This window comes from Cervus canadensis, chromosome 17 (genome assembly GCF_019320065.1).
Source record: "Cervus canadensis isolate Bull #8, Minnesota chromosome 17, ASM1932006v1, whole genome shotgun sequence".
In the NCBI taxonomy this organism is placed as follows: domain Eukaryota; kingdom Metazoa; phylum Chordata; class Mammalia; order Artiodactyla; family Cervidae; genus Cervus; species Cervus canadensis.
In genome coordinates this window covers 63,367,641-63,392,255 of record NC_057402.1, presented here as the reverse complement: position 1 = coordinate 63,392,255, position 24,615 = coordinate 63,367,641, and the positions used below count along the sequence as shown (strand labels likewise).

Sequence of the window (24,615 nt, the reverse complement as noted above, 5' to 3'; positions counted from 1 at the left end):
GAAATACCAATAACCTCAGATATGCAGATGACACCACGCTTATGGCAGAAAGCAAAGAGGAACTAAAGAGCATCTTGATGAGTGTGAAACAGGGGAGTGAAAAAGCTGGCTTAAAATTCAACATTCAGAGAATGTTGATCATAGTATCCGGTCCCAATACTTCATGGCAAGTAGATGGAGAAACAGTGGAAACAGTGATAGACTTTATTTTCTAGGGCTGCAAAATCACTGTGGACCATGACTGCAGCCATGAAATTAGATGACTGCTTCTTGAAAGGAAAGTCCCTTGGACTGAAAGGAGATCAAACTAGTCAATCCTAAAGGAAATCAGTCCTGAATGTTCATCCTGATGCTGAAGCTGAAACTCCAATACTTTGGCCACCTGATGTGAAGAGCCGACTCATTGGAAAAGACCCTGATGCTGGGAAAGATTGAAGGCGGGAGGAGAAGGGGATAATGGAGTACCAGATGGTTGCATGGCATCACTGGCTCAATGGACATGAGTTTGAGCAGGCTCAGGGAGATGGTGGAGTACGGGGAGGCCTGGTGTGTTGTGGTCCATGGGGTTGGAAAGAGTCAGACATGACTGAGCGACTGAACAACAACACAAGTAATAAGTCATTAGCAAAAAAAAAAAGTGAGAAATGCATATTAAAATTATATACAACTTTACCCACATTTATCTAAAAATGTATTGCAATATCAAACAGCAAAGTTCAACAATGCAAAATTGCAGTTACTTTTTGCACCAATTGAATAGATTAACATTATAATTGAGCCTGGCCAACCAGGGTGAGGAGAGGCTTACATCTTTCTCTTTCTGCCTAAGTAAGTGTCTTGCTACTGGGGCTTCTCTCATAGCTCAGTCGGTAAAGAAGCCGCCTGCAATGCAGGAGACCCTGGTCTTGCTTCTATTTCCAAGCAAAAGTGTAACAAGACTGGATCATTCTTTATGCACTACACCATTGGTTAGCATTCACTAGTGTTCTTTTATTAATGTGAATAATAGACATTATTGTTTCATACTTGTTTTTGGCATTTTATGTTCATTTTCATTGTTACCTTTAAAAGAATGAAAACTCTTAGGTATATGCGATTGCATTGAATACATACACATTTTATGGCAGTATAAGTCACTGACCCTTTGACAGTTTTTTTCCTAAATGAGAATGTAATACAGTGAACATTTTTAACTATTTTATGAGGATATAAACTCAGTAGGCTCTGTGTACCATGTAAGTACAAAGTATATCTTGGGATACAGAGGATAGGAAAATGGGACCTGGGACACCAATTTGTGGATCTTGGCATGGGTAGAATATTACTGAACATTTAAGAAAACTTGAAAAATTGGACTAGTGACATTAGAAATGCCCAGTTGGCTAACATTATGTTTTTATTAGCCAAATAAAACAACTGACTTGTAAAGATGTGTTTTTCATGGTACTGATGAACCTGTTTGCTGGGCAAGAGTAGACACACACATGTGAGAACGAACTTGTGGACACAGTAGCGGGGAGAGAGTGGGATGAATTGAGAAAGTAGCACTGAAACATATACATTATTGCATGTAAAACAGATGGCTTGTGGGAAGTTACTGTATAACACAGCTCAGCCTGGTGCTGTGTGATGATCTCAGAGGTGGGATGGGGCGGGGAGGGAGGCTCAACAGGGAGGGGACATAGGTGTACTTAGGGCTGATTCACATTGTTGTATGGCAGAAACCAACAACACTGTAAAGCAGTTATCCTCCAATTAAAAATTAAAATTTTAAAAATAATTTTTCTGTTCAGTAAGTGTAGAACTGTCTGACAGGGGTAGTGCTGAGTGTTGAAATTTGTAGTAATGAAAGTATATTTAATTTTGTTTTAGAGTTAAGAATAATTAATAACCTGCTTAATATTTTTTTCTTTATTAAGGAATTGGATTTTGTGAAAAAGGAATAAAGAAGAGTTTTCTGCAAGGATCACATCTAAGTGCACTTTTTGCTGATACATCACTTCTAGTAAGACATTTTTTTTCACTTTTCTATGTTATGAAATAAATACAATGGGAATGTTTTTGAAAAAAATCGAATAACAGTTAGTTTGGAGTATACATTGGGGATTAATGTAGATTAATTAAGGAAATTCGTAAAATCCAGTCTGATATTCACATACACACAATATATGTAATATTGTATAGTGACAGTTTCTTTTTTTTTTTTTTTTTGACAGTTTCTTGAATAGACACTTTCTTGAATAGTTTCTTGAATAGACAGTTTCTTGAAAAGACACTGCTGAGATAATTCCAAACGTTTACATCTTTTCCACTTTCATCTTCCATGACAGTTACACATATTTGAAAAAGAAAATCTATAGTCCATATTTACTGAGACAATAAGTTGGCAGAATTGAGGGATTTTCAAATGAAAGACACAGTGGACAGGTCTAGCCATATTTCTTGAAAGGTAGAAGGATTGAAGGAAAAAATTAAGCAAATTTAAGAAATCTTTTTAACATGTGAACTTTTTTTGTGACTTTTTTTTGCCTTAACTCACAGGCCCATATTTGCAGAGTTCTGGAGTAGGCTATTTTGATTTAAAAACTTACATTGGCCTAGGTTAATTGTTTGAATATGCTGGTGAGATGTGTAGTTCTCAAAAAGCTTTCATAAGTGAAACTTCACCTGAATTCTTTTTTCTGTTGTAAATGAAAGAGAAGTGTTATAGTAATATGAGAATATTGTAAAATAATGTAATTTAACAAAACAGTAGGGGATGGTTTTTGGTGTGTCATAATATGTTCACATTGACATTGTATTAGATATAATTGATCGAGCCTGATGGTTATGTCAATAAATCTTGTGAAAGGTACTTAAAAATATTTTCTGTTGTTATTATTTTTTTCATTTTAAGAATAGTTTTGCTACTTAATGTAAGGTTTAAATTTTTCCTTCAGTGGTAGAAAGAACTTTTATGAACTTACAAAATGAGTTTTTTCTTATAATACTTTACTCCGATATCAGTTTCCTATGGCCGTACATTTTTCTTGTTAAATCTTGACTGCAGAACAACCCATTTTATGATATTCTTCAGGTTAGGGAGCTAGGGGAAAAGGTATTATTTTTTTAATTGAAAAGTATTCTTTAGTTGAAAACTTGTATATACACAGGAAGAATGGGGAAAATGAAGTTTAATTCACATTTTAAAATATAAATCTTGTTTAGTTTGCTGTCTTTTAATGTTTGATTTTTTTCTTTTCTCATCTTTTTTACATTTCTCATATGTATATATTTTGTTCACTAATAGCTCAACACTGAGTGATTTGAATTAAAGCACTGCAGGAATTTAGCCACTTCCATTCCAGAGAATTTTCCCTATAATTTCCCTATATTTCTGTTTCTTCTCTGAACCTCTGTGGTGGCTATGAGCATAACTTTAGCGGTTAAATTTGCTTCAGGGAATCCTCTGTGATAACTTCTTTTACTCAGTTCTAAAGATTATTCCTTATAGCAGGCTTTGCATGGTTCTGAGGGTTGTGATTGAATTAAGAACTACTTGGCTTGGAGTTACTGAGTACTTAGAGGGAAATGCTCTTTCCTTTTGAGTAGTTTCAGATGTTGACTTAAGAACCTCAAATTTGTTTTCCCTAATGATTCTGCCCTGATTTGAAGTAGAAATTGGAGGAATTGGCACAGATATTGGGCAATATTTTCCCTACGTTTTTTCTTTTTCTTCAAGTCTTGAAATTGCTTTGGGCTTACATTTTAAGTCTTTTATCTCATTTGAGTTAATTTTAATGTATGGTATTAGGTAAGATATAAGATTTATTTCTTTGCCAATGAAAGTCAAATTGTTCAAGAAGCATTATTGAAAAGGTTGTGTTTTCCCCTACTGAATTACCTTGGCAACTTTGTTGAAAATCAGTTGACATTATATGTGGGTCTATTTCAGAACCCTATTATATCTGTTCATCTATGTATCTATCCTTATGACATTACTGTCCTGATTATCATAGCTTTATGTGAGTCTTAAAAGCAGGTAGTGTAAACCCTCCATATTTGCTCTTTTGTTTCAAGGTTGTTTTCTAGCCTAAGTCCTTTCCATTTCTATGTATTTTAGAATTACCTTGTCATTTTCTGCAGAGAAACCTTAACAAGATTTTGATTGAGTGCTTTTATCATGGAGGCTAACTGGGAGTGAATTAACCTCTTAAGGATGTTGAGTCTTCTGATGCGTGAACTTGGTATCTCTCCCCATTTAAGTTGTCTTTAGTTTCTCAGCAGTATTTTGTAGTTTTCATTGTAAAGGTACTACATGTATTTTGTTGGTCTCTGTTTACTATTTTTAATGTTATTGTAAATGGTAATGTAATATCAGCTCCAACTGTTTGTTTTTAGTATATAGCAATATAATAGATTTTGGCATAAAACCTTGTAATTTATGATTCTGCTAAACTCACTCATTCTGGTGGCAGTTTTGTGGATTCTTTCAGATGTTCTGGGCAAACCCTCATCTTGTCTGTAAATAGACTATTTTACTTCTACCTTTTCAATTTTTATGCCTTTTATTTCTTTTGTTGCTTTATTGAACTGCCTAGTGGTCCCAGTGCAATGTTAAATAGAAGTGATGAGCTGACACTGTTGCCTAACTCCTGATCTTAGGTCTTTTACCATGAAGCACATTGTACAACAGTGTATATATGTTTTATATAAATTGCTGTATAAGTTCAGATTTGTGTTAATGAGAGATGTTTTCATACATGTTCATGGCATACATTGGTTTGTAGTTTTCTAAAAACTTTTTAACTGGAGGGTTATTGCTTTATAATGTTGTGTTGGTTTCTGCCGTACAGTAGCGTGAATCAGCTGTAAATATGACTGTGTGGATCACAACAAACTGTAGAAAATTCTGAAAGAGATGGGAATACCAGACCACCTGACCTGACTTGAGAAGTCTGTATGCAGGTCAGGAAGCAACAGTTAGAACTGGACATGGAACAACAGACTGGTTCCAAATAGGAAAAGGAGTATGTCAAGGCTGTATATTGTCACCCTGCTTATTTAACTTATATGCAGAGTAGATCATGAGAAATGCTGAGCTGGATGAAGCACAAGGAATCAAGATTGCTGGGAGAGATATCAGTAACCTCAGATATGGAGATGACACCACCCTTACAGCAGAAAGTGAAGAAGAACTAAAGAGCCTCTTGATGAAAGTGAAAGAGGAGAGTGAGAAAGTTGGCTTAAAGCTCAACATTCAGAAAACTAAGATCATGGCATCCGGTCCCATCACTTCATGGCAAATAGATGGGGAAACACTGGAAACAGTGACAAGCTTTATTTTGGGGGGCTCCAAAATCACTGCAGATGGTGACTGCAGCCATGAAATTAAAAGACCGTTGCTCCTTGGAAGAAGAGTTATGACCAACCTAGACAGCATATTAAAAAACAGAGACATTACTTTGCCAACAAAGGTCCATCTAGTCAAGGCTATGATTTTGCAAGTAGTCATGTATGGATGTGAGAGTTGGAGTTATAAAGAAAGGTGAGTGCTGAAGAATGGATGCTTTTGAACTGTGGTGTCCGCAGTTCAAAGGAGGAGAAGACTCTTGGGAGTCCCTTGGACTGCAAGGAGATCCAACCAGTCCATCCTAAAGGAGATCAGTCCTGAGTGTTCATTGGAAGGACTGATGTTGAATCTGAAACTCCAATACTTTGGCCACCTGATGCGAAGAGCTGACTCCTTGGAAAAGACCCTGATGCTGGGAAAGATTGAGGGCAGGAGGAGAAGGGGACGACAGAGGATGAGATGGTGGGATGGCATCACTGACTCAATGGACATGAGTTTGGGTAAACTCTGGGAGTTGGTGATGGACAGGGAGGCCTGGCATGCTGCAGTCCATGGGGTTGCAAAGAGTCAGACATGACTAAGCAACTGAACTGAACTGAATACATATATCCCCTCTCTTGAACCCCTCTCCCACTCCTCACATCCCACCCACCTAGGTTGTCACAGAGCATCAAGCTGAGCTCCCTGTATTACACAGTAGCTTCCCACTAGCTTAACTGTTTCACACATGGTAGTGTGTATATGTCAGTGCTACTCTCTCAATTCGTCCCACTTTCTCCTTCCCCTACTGTGTCCACAAGTCTGTTTATATCTACATCTCTATTTCTATCCTGCAGATAGGTTTGTCAGTACCATTTTTCTAGATTCCATGTATATGCAATAATTCATTCTGTATGACAGACTCTAGGTTTATCCACCTCATTACAGCTGACTCAATTTTGTTCCTTTTTATGGGTGAGCAATATTCTATTCTATATATGTACCACAACTTCTTTATCCATTCATCTGTTGATGGACATCTAGGTTGCTTCCATGTCCTGGTTATTGTAAATAGTGCTGCAGTGAACACTGGGGGTACTTACGTGTTTTTGAATTATGGTTTTCTTAGGGTGTATGCCCTATAGTGGGGTTGCTGGGTCATATGGTAGATTTATTCCTAGCTTTTAAAAGAATCTCCATATTGTTCTCCACAGTGGCTGTATCAGTTTACATTCTCACCAGCAGTGCTAGAGGGTTCCCTCTTACTTCCTCTCCAGCATTTACTGTTTGTACATTTTATGACGATGGCCATTCTGACCACTGTGAGGCGATACTTTATTGTAGTTTTGATTTGTGTTTCTCTAATGATGAGTGATGTTGAGCATCTTTTCATGTGTTTGTTGGCCATCTGTATGTCTTCTTTGGAGAAATGTCTGCTTAGATTTTTGCCCCATTTTTTGATTGAGTTGTTTATTTTTTCTGAAATTGAGCTGCATGAACTGCTTGTGTATTTTGAATATTAATGCCTTATCCATTGCTTCATTTGTTATTATTTTCTCCCAGTCTGAGGGTTGTCTTTTCATCTTGTTTATAGTTTCCTTTGCTGTGCAAAAGCTTTTAAGTTTAATTAGGTCTTATTTGTTTATTTTTGTTTTTATTTCCATTACTCTAGGAGCTGGATCAAAGAGGATCTAGCTGTAATTTATGTAAAAGAGTTTCTGCCTATGCTTTCCTTTAAGAGTTTCACAGTATCTGACCTTACATTCAGGTCTTTAATCCATTTTGAGCTTATTTTTGTGTATGACATTAGGAAGTGCTCTAATTTCATTCATATTATGTGTAGCTGTGCAGTTTTCCCAGCATCATTACTTGGAGAGGCTGTCTTCTCCATTGTATATTCTTGCCGCCTCTTTCAAAGATAAGGTGCCCATAGGTGTGTGGGTTTATCTCTAGGCTTTCTATCTTGTTCTGTTGGTCTTTATTTCTGGTTTTTGAGCCAGTACCATACTGTCTTGATGACTATAGCTTTGTAGTATAGTCTAAAGTCAAAAAGGTTGATCCTTTTAGCTCTGTTTTTCTTTGTCAAGATTGGTATATAGTTTTTTAAAATAATGTCTTTGTCTGGTTTTTATATCAGGATAATAGAGTGAGTTGGAAAGATTTTTTCTCCAAGTTTTCATACAGTTGTTGTTACTTCTTTAAGTGTTTGGTGGTAGTGTTCAGTCACCACTCATATCCAACTCTTTGCGACTTGCAGTGTGCCAGGCCTCCCTGTCCCTCACCATCTCCTGAAATTTGCCTAAGTTCATGTCCATTGCTTTGGTGATACCATCTAGCCGTTTCATCCTTTGATGCCCTTTTCTCCTTCTGCCCTCAATCTTTCCCAGCATCAGAGACTTTTCTAGTGAGTCAGCTCTTGGCATCAGATGACCAAAATACTGGACTTCTAGCTTCAGCATTAGTCCCTCCAACAAGTACTCAGAGTTGGTCTCCCTCAAGATTGACGGGTTTGATTTCCTTGCTGTCCAAGGGACTCTCAAGAGTCTTCTCTAGCACCACAGTTCGAAGGCATCAGTTCTTTGTTACTCTGCCTTCTTTACGGTCCGGATCTCACAACCGTATGTGACCACTGGCAAGACCATAGTCTTGACCTTTGTCGGCAGAGTGATGTCTCTGCTTTTCAACATACTGTCTAGGTTTGTCACAGCGTTTCTGCCAAGAAGCAGATGTCTTCCGATCTCATGGCTGCAGTCACCATCTGCAGTGATTTTAGAGCCCAGGAAGAGGAAATCTGTCACTACTCCTTTTCTCCTTCTATTTGCCATGAAGTAATGGGGATGGATGTCATGGTCTTAGTTTTTTTAATATTTAGTTTTAAGCTGGCTCTTTCACTCTCCTCCTTCACCCTCATCAAGAAGCTCTTTAGTTCCTCTTTGATTTCAGCCATTAGAGTGGTATCATCTGCATATCTGAGGTTGCTGGTGTTTCTCCTGCCTATCTTGATTCCAGGTTGTAACTCATTCAGCCTGACATTTCTCATGATGTGCTCAGCATATATATTAAACAAACAAGGTGACAGCAGGCAACCCTGTCGTACTACTTTCTCAATCTTGACCCAGTCAGTTTTTCCATTGTTACTTCGTGACCCACATACAGGTTTCTCAGGAGACAGGTAAGATGGTTTGGTATTCCCATCTCCTTTAACACTTGAATTACTGTGATGTTGAATGGCTTGCCTTGGAAACAACTGAGATCATTCTCTCATTTTTGAGGTTGCACCCAAGTACTGCATTTTGGGCTCTCTTGTTGATTATGAGGACTACTCCATTTCTTCTGTGGGATTCTTGCCCACAGTAGTAGATGATAATGGTCATCAGAATTAAATTCACCCATTCCCGTCTCCATTTTAGTTCATTGATTCCTAAGATATCGATGTTTATTCTTACCATCTTCTGCTTGACCACCATCAATTTACTTTGATTCATGGACCTAACATTCCAGGTTACTATCAATAATGTTCTTTGCAGCATTGGATTTTAATTTGATCACCAGACATCCACTACTGAGCATTGTTTCCGCTTTTCCCAGCTGCGTCATTTTTTTCTGAGGCTATTAGTAGCTCTCCACTCTTCCCTGGTAGCATATTGGACACCTTCAGATCTGGGGGACTCATCTTTTGGTGTTATATCTTTTTGTCCATTTATACAGTTCATGAGGTTCTCATAGCAATTATACTGGGGTGATTTGCTACCCCAGTGTTTGGTAGAATTCACCAAAGTAGATCTCTGGCCTTGGAGTTTCTTTGTGGGAAGATTTTAAACTGTGAATTCGATTTATTTGATTGAATAAATTGATATTGGGCTATTCAGATATATATTAATTCTTTTTTGAATATCTTTAGTTTATGTGTCCTTTAAGGAATTTGTCTGTTTTACATAAGTTGTCTAATTTATTGGCATTAAGTTTCATATTATATTTCTTTATTCTTTTAATGTTTGGAGGATCTATAGTGATATCCTCTCTTTCTAGTATTTGAGACCACCGTTTTCTAAAGGAGCACTTAATATTTAATATATTTTCTCTGTCTGCATCATACAGAGTATCTTTACATGTGTTTGTTCACATGGAGTTCAAATAATTCTTAAGCTCCTTTGTAATTTTTTTCTTGGACCTATATAATTTCAAAATAGTTTCTTAATTTTCTAGATGTTTTTCTCTAATAGGTTTTTAATTAATTCTGTTGTGGTTCAATAACATACTTCCTGTGTTTATTATAGAGTGCAGAATGTTATCTGTAAACAAATGTTTTGTGTATGCTTAATAAGTGTGTATTCTGTGTTGTTGAGTGGAGCTTTCTAAAAATACTAGTCAGATTGATTGGTAGTGTTCTTCAAGATTTGTCTCTTCTGATTTTCTATTTGTTGCAGTAATTGCTGAGAGAAGGGTTTGGAAATCTTCAACTTTAATTGTGAGTTTTTCTTTTTCTTCCTTTACTTACTGATTCATGTATTTTGAAACTCTGTTAATAGGTACATGCATTTTAAAATATATCTTGATGAATTGAGTCTTCTGACTTGAAATAGCCCTCTTTATCTCTGGTAATATGTTGTGAAGTCATTTCTGAAATAAGTTGTGTAGTTCCTTACAGAAAGTCTGCTGTTATTTTTTGTTGCCTCATATGTAAACTTTCTATTTTGTTTGATTGCTCTTCAATCTTACAGCTTTTTTAGTGATTGTGATTATGATGTCATTTGATTATAATTTTTTATCAATTATATGCCTTTATATGGTTTTTTTGAGAAAATGATGTTTTAGTGTTTTTGAGGGGTTTTTGGTAACCAAATTTAGAAACATTGGCCACTGTTTCTTCCAAGTATCCACTAGTCCTAGGAGATATTTTGGAGGGAGGGAATTTCAGTTACACAGTTGAGATTGTGTCTTTTGGCCCTTGACTCCCCACCCCCTTTAATTATTTGAATAGTTAATGTCATGTTTCCAGGTTCACTGATGTTTTTTTTCCAGTGTATACTCTGTTCTTAATGTATCCTGTGTGTTTTTTTATTTCTCATGATTATTTTTTAATTATGAGTTTTAGATGATTTTTCCTCTCTCCTCAACCTATTTATGTTTTGCCATATTAATGATTTAACCTGAAACATTCAAAATAAATTTATAATGAGAAGTGACATTTTGGTGTTACGATTTTAAGGGCACAGTATTTAGTATCTCAGTTGTCTTAACTTTTCTAAAAGGTAGTTGTTTGGATGTGGTATAACCAGGCCACAGCTAGCCCTTGCAAAGTTAGAAAAAAGCTCTTTTCCCAGTTGTAGATGGATGATGCTCTCTGCCAGGGTTCAGGGTTTAGAGAGTGGAGAACAAACTGGATTCAGTCCCCACTTTCCTTCTCTTGGCCATATGTCCATGTGCAGGGTACAGCCTCCACCTTTATTCATGTTGCCTTGAGACCTTATGATTTCTTGCCTTTCTTATGATATAGTTATAGCATTAGAAATGTTTTCTCAGGCCAGAATATCTATCATGATATCCACAAGTTTGTTAGGCAGTCCCTTTTGTAGTTAGTATGGGATTATTTTCTCAATGCTGTCTGTACTTTGTACCATTATTGATCTTATTTGTTGAATCATATGTTAATGTTTTTGAATTTTACCTAAAATTTATAACAGTATAAGTCAGAGCTTCATAAAATTAAGTGTAATTGTTTGTAGGTCATGTTTTGCCTTTACATAAGTTATATAGCAAAACTGCATTTTCAAATAATAGCTATAAGTGTGTAACCTTTATATTCAAAGTAAAATTTGTTTTCCTTGTTGAATCATGTCGTTAAATACTGACTAGTAGCCATCACTATGTTCACAACATATCTTTGTATTTTTAAAATGTGTAATTAGATTCAGTATGTGCAATTCTGGATGAAATGGAATGCTTTGCTCATTTTCCATAAAACAATAGTTAAGTGATAGTCTTAATTTAGAATTGGAATTTCTGCCTGGGTTTGATTGTTTGTAAACAATAATTAAAACATCCTATTTTAGAGTGAAGAGAAATGTTTTTATATTAAAATTAAAGATAATTCTGTAGGAGCAGAGAATCTCTAATTGCATTGAAACTTACAGTATTATAGTCTCCCTCAAGTTCCTTTGACAATGAGAATGAGTGGTTATTTTGTTTATATAGTTTATACGGAAATGCAAGACATCATTTGTACCTGTGTGTGCATGTGCACAAGTGCGTAAGGGGGTTGCATTGCCCACTGAAAACTGGGCTGAAAACTGGCACTGCTTGATTTTTTTGAATATTTTTTATTAAAGTGGATGACTACTAGAGTTTCTTGCTTGTTTAGATCAGTTTTTTTCCCCTTGTGTGCTGTGATCCTGTATTAAGTTGCTTCAGTTGTATCTGACTCTTTGTGACCCTATGCACTGTAGCCTGTCAGCCTCCTCTGTCCATGGGATTCTCCAATCAGGAATAGTGGAGTGGGTTGCCATGCCCTTCTCCAGGGGATATTAACCCAGGGATTGGAAAGCCCCTTTCTTTTTGTAGTAGATAAAAATTAGAGGACCTATGACATTCATGTTTAAGTGCAATAAAAAAAAATACCATGCTACTAAAAAACCAGTGGGTCAGCAATGAGATCAAAGAAATCAGTTAATACCTTGAGACAAATGACAATGAAAATAGAGTCTTACAAAATCCATGGGATGCCCAGAAGTAGTTTGATGAGACATAGTGATACAGTTCATAATGATATAGACTTTCCTCAAGAAACAAGAAAAATTTCAATGAATAATCCAACCTGCCACCTAAAAGAATTAGAAAAAGAAGAAACAAAACCCAGAATCAGCAGAAGGAAGGAAATTAATATGAGTGGAAACAAATAAAATAGAGATCAACAAGTAATAGAAGAGATCAGTGAAACCAAGAGCTGGTTTTGTGAAAGGATATACAAATTCAACAGGCCTCTGGCTAGGCTCACCAAAAAGAAAAGAGAGAAAACCCAAAGAAATAAGATATGAAAGAAGAAAAATAACAACTGATACTACAGAAATACAAAAAACCATAAGATAATATTATGAACAATTGTGTACCAGCAAATTGAAATTGTACAGCCTAGAAAAAATGAACAAGTTCTATATAGCCTACTAAAACTTAATTAAAAAGAAGTAGATAATTTGAATAGACCAAACAGTGGATGTGAAATAGAATCTGTAATTAAAAAAAACTCCTTGCAAACAAAAGTTCAGGACCAGATGGCTTCACTGGGAAATTCTACTAAACATGCAAGGAACTTATACCAATCTTTCTTAAAGTCTTCCAAAAGATTAAATAGGAGGGAACACTCCCAAAGTCATCCTGTGATGCCACCATCACCCTGATACCAAAACTGGACAAAGACACAACCAAAAAAAGGAAATTACAGGCCAGTATCTTTGATGAATATAGATGCAAAAATTCTGAACAAAATATTAGCAACCCAAATCCAGCAACACATAAAAAATACACTACAAACAGATTGGATTCATCCCAGGGTATGTGAACAAGGATGGTTCACATACACAAGTCAATCAATGTGATACTCTCAAAGAAAAGACAAAATCCACATGATCATCTCAATAAGTGCAGAAAAAACTCAATATCCATTTGTGATAAAAACTCACACCAAAGTGGGTATAGTGGGAACATATCTGAACGTAATAAAAGCCATTTATGACAAGTTCACAGCCAATGTAATACTCTGGTGAAAAACTGAAAGCCTTCCTGCTAATTTATAAGCAAGCCAAGGGTTCCCACTCTTACCACTTCTTTTCAACATAGTATTGGAAGTCCTAGCCACAGTAGTCAGACAAGAAAAAGAAAAGGTATGCACATTGGAAGGGAAGGGGTAAAATTGTCATTATTTGTAGATAACGTAATACTCTATTGTTGTTGTTCCGTGGCTCAGTTGTGTCTGACTCTTTGTGATCTCGTGGACTGCAGTACGCCAGGCTTCTTTGTTAACCATCTCCCAGAGCTTGCTCAAACTCATGTCCATCAAGTTGTTAATGCCATCCAACATCCTCTGTCATCCCCTTCTCCTCCTGCCTTCAGTCTTTCTCAGCTTCAGGGTCTTTTCTAGTGAGTCAGCTCTTCATATCAGGTTGCAAAAGTATTAGAGCTTCAACTTCAGCATCAGTCCTTCCAGTGAATATTCAGGATTGATTTCCTTTAGGGTTGATTGGTTTGATCTCCTTGCAGTCCAAGGGACTCTCAAGAGTCTTCTCCAAAACCACAGTTCAAAAGTATCAATCTTTTGGTGCTCAGCCTTTCTTTATGGTCCAACTCTCATATCCATACATGACTACTGGAAAAACCATAGCTTTGTCTAGATGGATCTTTGTCGGCAAAGTAATGTCTCTTCTTTCTAATGTGCTGTCTAGGTTTGTTGTAGCTTTTCTTCCAAGCATCAAGCATTTTTTAATTTCATGACTGAAATCTTTCACCATCTGCTGAAAACCCTAAAGACTACACCAAAATTAATATGTGAAATCATTAAGGTAGCAGGATATAAGATTAATATACAGAAATCTGTTGCATTTCTTTACAGTAACAATGAAATATCAGAAAGAGAAAGTTAAAGAGAACCCTTTTAGAATCACATCAAAGAAATACCTAGGAATAAATCTAACCAAAGAGGTGAAAGACCTGTATGCTAAAACTATAAGACATTGATAAAGGAAATTGAAGGTGATTCAGAGAAATAGAAATATATCCTATACTCTTGGATTGGAAGAGTGAATATTATTAAAATGGCCATAACTCAAAGTAATCTAGTGATTTATTGCAACCCCTATAAAAATACCCATGAAATTTTTTTTTCACAGAAATACATCAAATACTAAAATTTGTATGAAACCATAGAAGACCCCGAACTACCAAAACAGTCTTGAGGCAAAAGAAGCTGGAGACAAAACCCTCCCAGACTTTAGAGACTACCACAAAGCTACAGTAATCAAAATAGTATGGTACTGGCACAAAAAATAGACATAATAGATCAATGGAACAGAATAGAGGGCCCAGAAATAAGCCTATGCACCTTCAGTCAGTCTTAGAGGAGGCAAGAATGTACATTGGAAGAGAAAAATGGTCTCTTTGGTCAATGGTGTTGAGAAAGCTGGGCAGCTGCATGTGAAGTTAGAACACACCCTCACACTGTGCACAAAGATAAACTCAAAATGGTTTAGAAATATAAATATAAGACATATCACCATAGAACTCTTAGAATAGGACATAGGTAAAACAGTCTTTGACATAAATCATAGCAATATTTTCTTATATCAGTCTTCCAAGGTAAAAGAAGTAATAGCAAAAATAAACAAATGGGAGCTAATTAAACTTAAAAGTTTTTGCACAGCAAAGGAAACCATCAACAAAACAAAACAAACAACCTATGGAATGGGGGAAGATATTTGCAAATGACCAGCAGGGGCTTAATTTCCTAAATATGCAAGCAGTTCATAAAAGTCAATATAAGAGAACAACCTAATCAGAAATGGGCAGAAGAACTAAATGGATGTTTCATCAATGGAAATACACAGATGGTCAGTAGGTACATGAAAAGATGCTCAATTTTGCTAATTATTAGAGAAGTGCAAATCAGAACTACAGTAACATATCACCTCATACCGGTCAGAATGGCCATCATCAAAAAGTCTACAGATTGCCACTATGAAAAACAGTATGGAGTTTCCCTGGAGGTTTTTAAAAACCAAAAATGGAAAAAAAAAAAAAAAAGACAAAAATGGAATTATTAATGCCGTATGATTCAGCAATCTTACCTTGAGTTTGTATCTGGAAAAGACAAAAGCTCTTACTTCGGAAAGACAGACACATGCACCCCAGTGTTGATAGCAGCGCCATTCACAATAGCCAAGACATGGAACAAACTTAAGTGTCCATTGGATAAAGAATAGATGAGGAAGGTGTGTGTGTGTGTGTGTGTGTGTGTGTGTGTATAGTATATATAGCTATCATGGAAAGTAGTAGAGAATATCATGCAAAGCAAGGTATGTCAGACAAAGACAAATATCATATAGTATCACTTATATGTGGAATCTAAAAAATAATACAAATGAATCTATTTACAAAACAGAAACAGACTCACACACATAGAAAACAGTCTTATAGTTACAAAGGGGAAAAGGGATGAGGAGGAGTACATTAGGAATCTGAGATTAACACATGTGCTGCTATATATAAAATCAGTTCAGTTCAGTCTCTCAGTTGTGTCCAACTCTTTGCGACCCCATGAACTGCAGCATGCCAAGCTTCCCTGTCCATCACTGACTCCTGGAGCCTACTCAAACTCACGTCCATCTAGTCGGTGATGTGATCCAACCATCTCATCCTCTGTAGGTAGGCAATAAGGATTTACTTTATAGCACAGCGAACTACATTCAGTATCTTAAAATAACCTATAATGGAAAATAATCTGAAAATTATATGTTTATGTATGTGTATATATAACCGAATCACTTTTCTGTACACCTGAAACTAACACAGTATTGTAAATCAACTACCTTCAATTTAAAAAAATGCAGTAAGCTTCTAATTACTTTTTAAAGGGGGGATCGGGATGGGGAATACGTGTAACTCCATGGCTGATTCATGTCAATGTATGACAAAACCCACTGAAATGTTGTGAAGTAATTAGCCTCCAACTAATAAAAAAATAAATAAATAAAATAAAATGTTATTCTGTATTTTTGAAGTTAAGAATCATGTAGAATGATAGCAGTGAAATCCATAAGTGAAATTAAGGAAACAGTTTTATTTATAATAGTATCAAAAGAATAAAATACTTAGGAGTAAATTTAACAAAGAAGTGCATTTCCTCTGCTCTGAAAGCTAGAAAACATTGTTGAAAAAATGTAAAGTCAACCTAAGTAAATGGAAAGGCATACCATGTTTATGAATTGGAAAACTTAGTATTAATAAGATTGCAGTACTCCCCAAACAGATTCAGTGCAATCCATGTCAGAATCTTAGCTGGCTATTTTTGAAGAAATTGACAAGCTGATCTTAAAATTCACATGGAAATTCAGAATACCTTGACTAACCAAAGAATGGTCTTTAAAAATAATAAAAGTTGGAGGATTCCCATTACCTGATCTTAGAACTTACTACAAAGCTATAGTAATCAAGACATTGTGCTTGCTACTCATGTAGGGATATACATATAGAATAGTATGGTGAATTAATTTTTGACAGGGGTGCCAAGACTATTCATTGGGGAAATGATAGCCTTTTTAAAAGATTTAATAGAAGGATAATTGCTTTACAGTATTGCGTTGGTTTCTGCCAAATGTCAGCATTAATCAGCCCTAGATATACATGTGTCCCCTCCTTCTTGAACCTCCCTTCCACCTCCCTCCTCACCCACACCCCTGTGGGTTGGTACAGAGCCCCCGTTTGAGTTCCCCGAGTCATACAGCAAATTCCCATTGGCTTTATTTTACTTATGGTAATGTATGTTTCCATGTTACTCTCTTCTTACCTTGCATCATCTCCTTCCTCCCCCGCCCAGTGTTCATCGGTCTGTTCTCTGTGTCTCCATTACTGCCCTACAAATAATTTCATCAGTATCATCTTTCTAGATTCCATATATATGTATTAAAATACAATATTTGTTTTTCTCTTTCTGACTTACTTCACTCTGTATGATAGGCCCTAGCTTCATCCGCCTCATTAGAACTGACCAAATGCATTCCTTTTTATGGCTGAGTAGTAGTCCATTGTGTGTAGGTACCACAGCTTCTTTTTTTTTTTTACCACAGCTTCTTTATTCGTTCATCTTGTCGATGTACATTTAGGTTGCTTCCATATTCTAGCTATTGTAAATAATGCTACAGTGAACATTGGGGTGCATATGTCGTTTTCAGTTTTGGTTTCCTCAGGGCATATGTATGGTAGTGGGATTGCTGGGTCATATGGACAGGGAAGCCTGGCGTGCTGCAGTCCATGGGGTTGCAGAGTGAGACATGACTGAGTGACTGAACTGATGGTGGTTTTATCCCTAATTTTTAAGGAATCTCTGTGCTGTTCTCCATAGTGCTTGTTTAGTTTACATTCCCACCAGCAGTGTAAGAGGATTCCCTTTTCTCCACACCCTCTCCAGCATTTATTGTTTGTAGACTTTTTAATAAAACAATGCTAGGACACCTAGATATCCACATGTAAATGAACAAAGTTGGTTCCTTGCTTTATATGCGGTTCTGTCCTCAGTCACTCAGTGTGGTGTCTGACTTCTTATGACCCCATGGACTGTAGCCCACCTACCAGGTCCTCTGTTCATGGGATTTCCAAGGCAAGAATACTGGAGTGAGTTGCTATTTCCTATTCCTGGGGATCTTCCCAACCCAGGGGTCACACCCGTTTCTTGCGTCTCCTACATTGGCACACAGAATCTTTACACTGTGCCACTTGGGAAGCCCCTGATAAGCATCTAGTATCCAAAATATATGAAGAACTCTTACAAGTTAACAATAAAAAGGCAAATAACCCAATTTATGAAAGGATTTGAAATACATATTTCTTCAAAGAAGATATACAAATGACCAATAGATTCACAAAAAGATACACTCTATCAGGGATCCCTAATCCCCAGGCCTTGGACAGATAGTGGTCCGTGGCCTGTTAAGATAGTGTCTGTGGACAGATAGTGGTCCACGGCACAGCAGGAAATGAGTGGTGGGCTAACGAGGGAAGCTTCATCTGCTGCTCCCCATCATTCATATTACCGCCTGAACCATCTGTCCCACCTACACCCACTCCCACTCCAGTCTGGAAAAATAGCCTTCCATGAGACCTGTTCCTGGTGCCAGAAAGGTTGGGGACCGCTGCTTTGTATCATTAGTCATTAGAGAAACAAGTGAAAACCAAGTTGAGACACCGCTTTATATCCATTAGGATAGTTGTCATAAAAATAAGACAATAGTAAGTGTTGATGAGGATGTGTAGAAATTGGAAGCCTCGTATATTGCTGATAGGAAGGCAAAATGGCTCATACCCCTTGGAGAACAGCCTGGCAGTTCCTCAGAAAGTTAAATATAAAGTTAGTATACGACCCAGCTGTTTTCCTCCTAGACATACACTCAAGAGAATTGAAAACATTTCCACACAAAAATCTGGGCACCACTGTTCACAGCAGTGGAAATAACCCAAATGTCAATCATTGTTGAATGAATAAATAAAATGCGGTATCCATAGAATACAATATTATTCAGCCAAAAAAGGAATGAGTTGCTGATAATACTTAAGACAAATGAGCCTTGGAAACTGAAAGAATCCAGACACAAAGGGCTGCTTATTGTCTGACTCTGTTTTATGACTTACCTCAAATAGGTAAATCCATAGAGTCAGAAAGTAGATAAGTAGTTTTCAGGAGTTGGGGAGAGGAAGGAATGGAGAACAATAGCTAATGGAAAATGGACTTCTTTTTAGGATGATAAAAATGTTCTGGAATTAGATAGTAAGGATGGTTGCACAACTTTGAATACTGTTTAAAAAAAAGAGCAAAATTGTACACTCTCAATTGTACACTTTTAAAAGATGATCTTAATGGCATATATGAATTATAACTTGGTTAAAGGCATATAGAAATGAAAACATTGGCCTACTTCTGATATAATTTATCTTCAAACCAGGCTATTTTTGAGAGTGAGGGGTCTCACTTAATAATTACTCCCATACAATAAAAATAAAGTTGCATGTCCCAGGTACACCAGAATGTATGTTCTCCCTGCTTATTGGTATTTTTAAGCTGTTTCTCCTCATAGAAGACATATGAGGATTACAAAATTCTTCTTGTCTGTCTTTATTGAATGGGAAAAAGACTAAGACAGCCCTGTAATTCAAGAAAATGGGAGAGAAGGTATTTCTCTGTGGAAATGAATATAAATATGTGTATGAAGTGCAATGTGTAGCTATAATACAATTAGATCTTTATTCATTTATATGATTTTGTCACTTAACTGTCACACATAGCCCAACACTGTTTGAATGAGAAAGAAGTTTAGTGCTGTAACGTAATAAAGCAGTTGCTCTGAGCTAGGGATGTGCATCATAATAGGTACATAATAGTATGTGGAACCTTTAAAAATTACTCTTGCTTAGACATTAGTCTCAATTATGATTTGATAGATTTTTGTGGGGCCAGGGTAAGTTCATGCATGCAAAATAGATGTTTTAGCTCCTCAGTTGAATTTAATATCCATTTAAGTTGAGAGTCACTGCATTAAATTGAACAGTTTTATTGATTTATTTATTGAAATATATAGCTATTATTGTTTGGTGCATAAACAGTAACCAGCTATAGTAACTGAGAGACCCTCACTCTAAAGTATACCCTCCTCACCCCCAACCCACCTGGCCACCCTCTGTCACCTGAGGTAGCCGTTGGTAATCCAGAAATTGTGATTCCTCTAATCCTCCAAGAACAGAGATTGGGAGGAATATTGATTTATTGATTTTTTTTTTTTTTAATCTTGGCTACACTGAGGCAGGGTCAATAATGGGAAGTAGGCAGAAGCTCAGTTTCCTCTGCAAATGCTTGAAACCATATCCTTGGCAGATAACAGGAAGGGCGTTGTCACTGCAGAATAAGAGGGATTGGCAGATGGAGACCTTGTAGGAGGTCAGAACTCTCTCAGTTAACTGATAACTGCTCATAGCCTTTGTATTTTGGCAGCCCATTATAGCTCCAGATAAATTGCCCTCTGATGTTGGAACTAAGGAGATAGTTCAGTGGCATAGGAAGGAAGGACACAGTGCAGTGTTGTGGTTTCTTTTGTACAGCCACACACAATTTAGAAGAAATTATCTTAATGCTAGGCTCATGAAATTGGAGTTGCATCACACCTTGAAGATTTTGCAGTTCAGTTTATTTAGTGATGGATCCCTCCCATCCAAAAATGTCCCCCTGACATTTTTAACTGATAGCCTTTCTTCAGCCACTGTTTAGATTGTCCTACTGATGATGCTGTGCTGTTGTTTCCCTCCCTGTGCTATACAGTAGGTTCTTATTACTTGTCTCTTTTATACGTAGCTGTGTATATTAGTTGATCCCAATCTTTGATTTATCCCCCACTGCCCCCTAGCCCATCATGATGCTTTATTGTTGTACTGCACATGGCATTGGTGCCAGAATTTTAACTCTGCCTCCTTGGTGTAACTTTGGGTGATGACTAGCCATTTTGTCCTCAGTTGCTTCACCCTGGAGATGGAGCAAATGCTAACTACCTCACAAGGTTATTGGGACTACTAAATGAGATAGCACACATTAATTTTTGACACAGCTATTGGTACATGTAGATACTGGGTAAATGTTAGTGACCTGTAGTTCAGTGAAAAACAACTGACTTCTTTCAAAAGGTTGACTTTAGAGAATTTTCATAGCATGGGGCCTGAAATCTTTCTTACACTTTGATTTATTGCCTCCATGCATTAACTAAGCAGCTATTCATTGAACATCCATTTTGGGCAGGTACTTCGGTGGGCTTTAGGGGCAAACACAACAGACTCGATCCTGTCCCTCCCTGAGCTTAGTTTGGCAGGGGAACAAAAGAAACATATGTTGTACAAAAAATTTATTACATTTGGGGTAAATGCCATAAAAGAGAACAGTATGCTCTGAAAGTGTATGAGAAGTCCCAGTATAGTGGGGACATTTCATGGAGGAAATAATCGTAATCCTGAGACATAAAAGACATGTAGGGCTCTTAGTAAGTGGGGAGGTGTTTGAGACGAGATCTAGTAAGAAATAGCAAGCTGGTAGTAAAGGCCTTGCAGCAAGGAGTTAGCTTTCTAAGTACAAAAGGTCTGTGCTCAGAAGGTTACTGGGCAAGAGAAGGAGTGACAGGGAAAGAGGGCGGTGGGAAAGAAGATTAGACAGGGCTTTCTGGGGCATGGTGCAGACTTAGACTTAAGAACAGTGGCAAGTGACATCACTGCATTTTAAAATCGATCTAGTGAAAATCAGGAGGTTGGAGAGAAATAAGAATGCATGCCGAGTCCACGTAGTGGGCTATTGCAGGGCCTAGGCTAGAGTGTTAGTGGCTGTTCTTAGAAGCAGACTACTGTGTTATGACTGGAGACGTGAATTGGAACCAGATCTTATGATGGCTTTAATCTTGCAGGCAGTGTGGAGTCAGTGGAGATTTTATAAATGGGAATGATTTGCCTAAATCAGATATTTAAAAACATTACAGGTAGCAGTGTGAGTATTGGTTGGAGCACAGCAGGAAAGGTGTGTTACTTGTAGGACACCTAGGTTGAGTAGTTGAGAATTTGATGGGAATTTGCAGACCAGAAACCAGAGACCCCACAGGGACTGAGCCAGACCTGCCTTTGAGTGTTTAAGTGTCTCCTGCAGCGATACGGGTAAGCAGTGACCTGCCACAGGGGCAGGGGCTCTGGGTGCAGCAGACCTGGGTGTGGCATAAGCCTTCTTGGAGGAGGTCGCCATTAACCCCACCAAAGAGCTGTGAGAACTTACACAGAACTGGAGAAACAGACCCTTGGAGGGCACAAACAAAACCTTGTGCACACCAGGACCCAGGAGAAAGGAGCTGTGACCTCATAAGAGACTGACCCAGACTTGCCCGTGAGTGTCCAGGAGTCTCTGGCGGAGGCCTGGGTCAGCGGTGGCCTGCTGCAGGGTTAGGGGCACTGACTGGGGCAGTGCCTGCCTGCATGGGACCTTCTGAAGGAGGTCGCCATTATCTTCATTACCTCCACCATAGTTTGGTCTCAGGTCAAACAATAGGGAGGGAGCACAGCCCTGCCCATCAACAGAAAATTGGATTAAAGATTTACTGAGTCTGGCCACACCCATCAGAACAAGACTGTTTCCCCCTCAGTCAGTCTCCTCCATCAGAAACCTCTCCCATAAGCCTCTTATCCATACTCATCAGGGAGCAGACAGAGGAAAACCACAATCACAGAAAACTAACCAGTCTGATCACATGGACCACATCCTGTCTAACTCAATGAAACTATGAGCCATGCTGTGTAGGGCCACCCAAGACGGATGGGTCATGGTGGAGAGTTGTGACAAAACATGGTCCACTGGAGAGGGGAATGGCAAACCACTTCAGTACTTTTGCCTTGAGAACCCCATGAACATTATGAAAAGGCAAAAAGATAGGACACTGAAAGATGACTCCTTAGGTCAGTAGCTACCCAATATGCTACTGGAGATCAGTGGAGAAATAACTCCAGAAAGAATGAAGACACGGAGCCAGAGCAAAAACAACACCCAGTTATGGATGTGACTGGTGATGGAAGTTAGAGTCTGATGCTGTAACGAGCAATATTGCATAGGAACCTGGAATGTTAGGTCCATGAATCAAGGAAAATTGAGGGGATCAAACAGGAGATAGCAAGAGTGAACATTGACATTTTAGTAATCAGTGAACTAAAATGAACTGGAATGGGTGAATTTAACTCAGATGACCACTTTATCTACTATTGTGGGCAAGAATCCCTTAGAAGAAAAGGAGTAGCCCTCATAATCAACAGAAGAGTCCAAAATGCAGTACTTGGATGCAATCTCAAAAATGATAGAATGATCTCTGTTTGTTTCCAAGCCACACCATTCAATATAACAGTAATCTAAGTCTGTACCCCTACAATAATGCTGAAGAAGCTGAACTTGAATGGCTTTCTGAAGACCTACAAGACCTTCTAGAACTAACACCCAAAACAGATGTCCTTTTCATTATATGCGGCTGGAATGCAAAAGTAGGAAGTCAAGAGATAGCTGGAGTAACAGGCAAATTTGGCCTTGGAGTACAAAATGAAGCAGGGCAAAGGGTAACAGAGTTTTGCCAAGAGAACACACTGGTCATAGCAAACACCCTCTTCTAGCAACACAAGAGATGGCTCTACACAGACATCACCAGATGGTCAATAATGAAATCAGATTCATTATATTCTTTGCAGCCAAAGATCGAGAAGCTCTATACAGCCAGCAAAAACAAGACCGGGAGCTGACTGTGGCTCAGATCATGAACTTGTATTGCCAAATTCTGACTTAAATTGAAGAAAGTAGGGAAAACCACTAGACCGTTCAGATATGACCTAAATCAAATCCCTTACGATTATATAGTAGAAGTGATAAATAGATTCAAGGGATTAGATCTGATAAGAGTGCCTGAAAAACTATGATGGAGGTTCATGACATTGTACAGGAGCCAGTGGTCAAGACCATCTCCAAGAAAAAGAAATGCAAAAAGGAAAATGGTTGGCTGAGGAGGCCTAACAAATATCTAAGAAAAGAAGAGATGTGAAAGGCAAAGCAGAAAAGGAAAGATAAACTCATTTGAATGCAGAGTTCCAAAAAATAGCAAGGAGAAATAAGAAAGCCTTCCTCAGTGATCAATGCAAAGAAATAGAGGAAAACAATACAAAGGGAAAGACTATAGAGATCCCTTCAAGAAAATTAGAGATACCAAGGGAACATTTCATGCATAGATGGGCATAATAAAGGAGAGAAACGGTATGAACCTAACAGAAGCAGAAGGTATTAAGAAGAGGTAGGAAAAATACACAGAAAAACTATGCAAAAAAGATCTTCATGACTCAGATAACTGTGATGGTGTAATCACTCACCTAGAGCCAGACTTGCTGGAATGCGAAGTGAAGTGGGCCTTAGGAAGCATCACTAGGAACAAAGCTGGTGGAGGTCATGGAATTCCTATTGAGCTCTTTCAAATCCTAAAAGATACTGTGAAAGTGCTGCACTCAATATGCTAGCACATTTGGAAAACTCAGCAGTGGCCACAGGACTGGAAAAGGTCAGTTTTCATTCCAGTTCCAAAGAAAGGCAATGCCAAAAAATGTTCACACTACCGCACAATTGCACTCATCTTGCACGCTAGTCAAGTTATGCTCAAAATTCTCCAAGCCAGGCTTCCACAGTACGTGAACCATGCACTTCCAGATATTCAAGCTGGATTTAGAAAAGGCAGAGGGATCAGAGATCAAATTGCCAATGTCCATTGGGTCATCGAAAAAGCAAGAGAGTTCCAGAAAAACATCTGCTTTATTGACTATGCCAAAGCCTTTGACTTGTGGATTACAATAAACTGGAAAATTTTTAAAGAGATGGGACTACTAGACCACCTGACCTGCCTCCTGAGAAATCTGTTTGAAGGTCAAGAAGCAACAGTTAGAACTGGATGTGGACCAGCAGACTGGTTCCAAATTGGGAAAGGAGTATGTCAAGGCTGTATATTATCACTCTGCTT

The 24,615-nt window shown here is 37.8% G+C and overlaps 1 protein-coding gene across 17 annotated transcripts in view; it reads left to right on the top strand.

The window, feature by feature from the left end:
• The window catches only part of MEF2A (myocyte enhancer factor 2A), a 204,659-nt gene that overhangs the window by 32,202 nt on the left and 147,842 nt on the right, over positions 1-24,615 (top strand). For 10 of the 17 annotated variants that reach the window (XM_043434332.1, XM_043434346.1, XM_043434347.1 and 7 more), the window contains exon 2: positions 1,920-2,005. The exons of 6 other annotated variants lie outside the window; for them this stretch is intronic. The gene's annotated coding sequence lies outside the window, so the exon portion shown is untranslated. Of the gene's footprint in view, positions 1-1,919; positions 2,006-9,738; positions 9,780-24,615 lie in introns of all 17 variants that reach the window. One more of the 17 variants, XM_043434334.1, reaches the window with a different exon arrangement.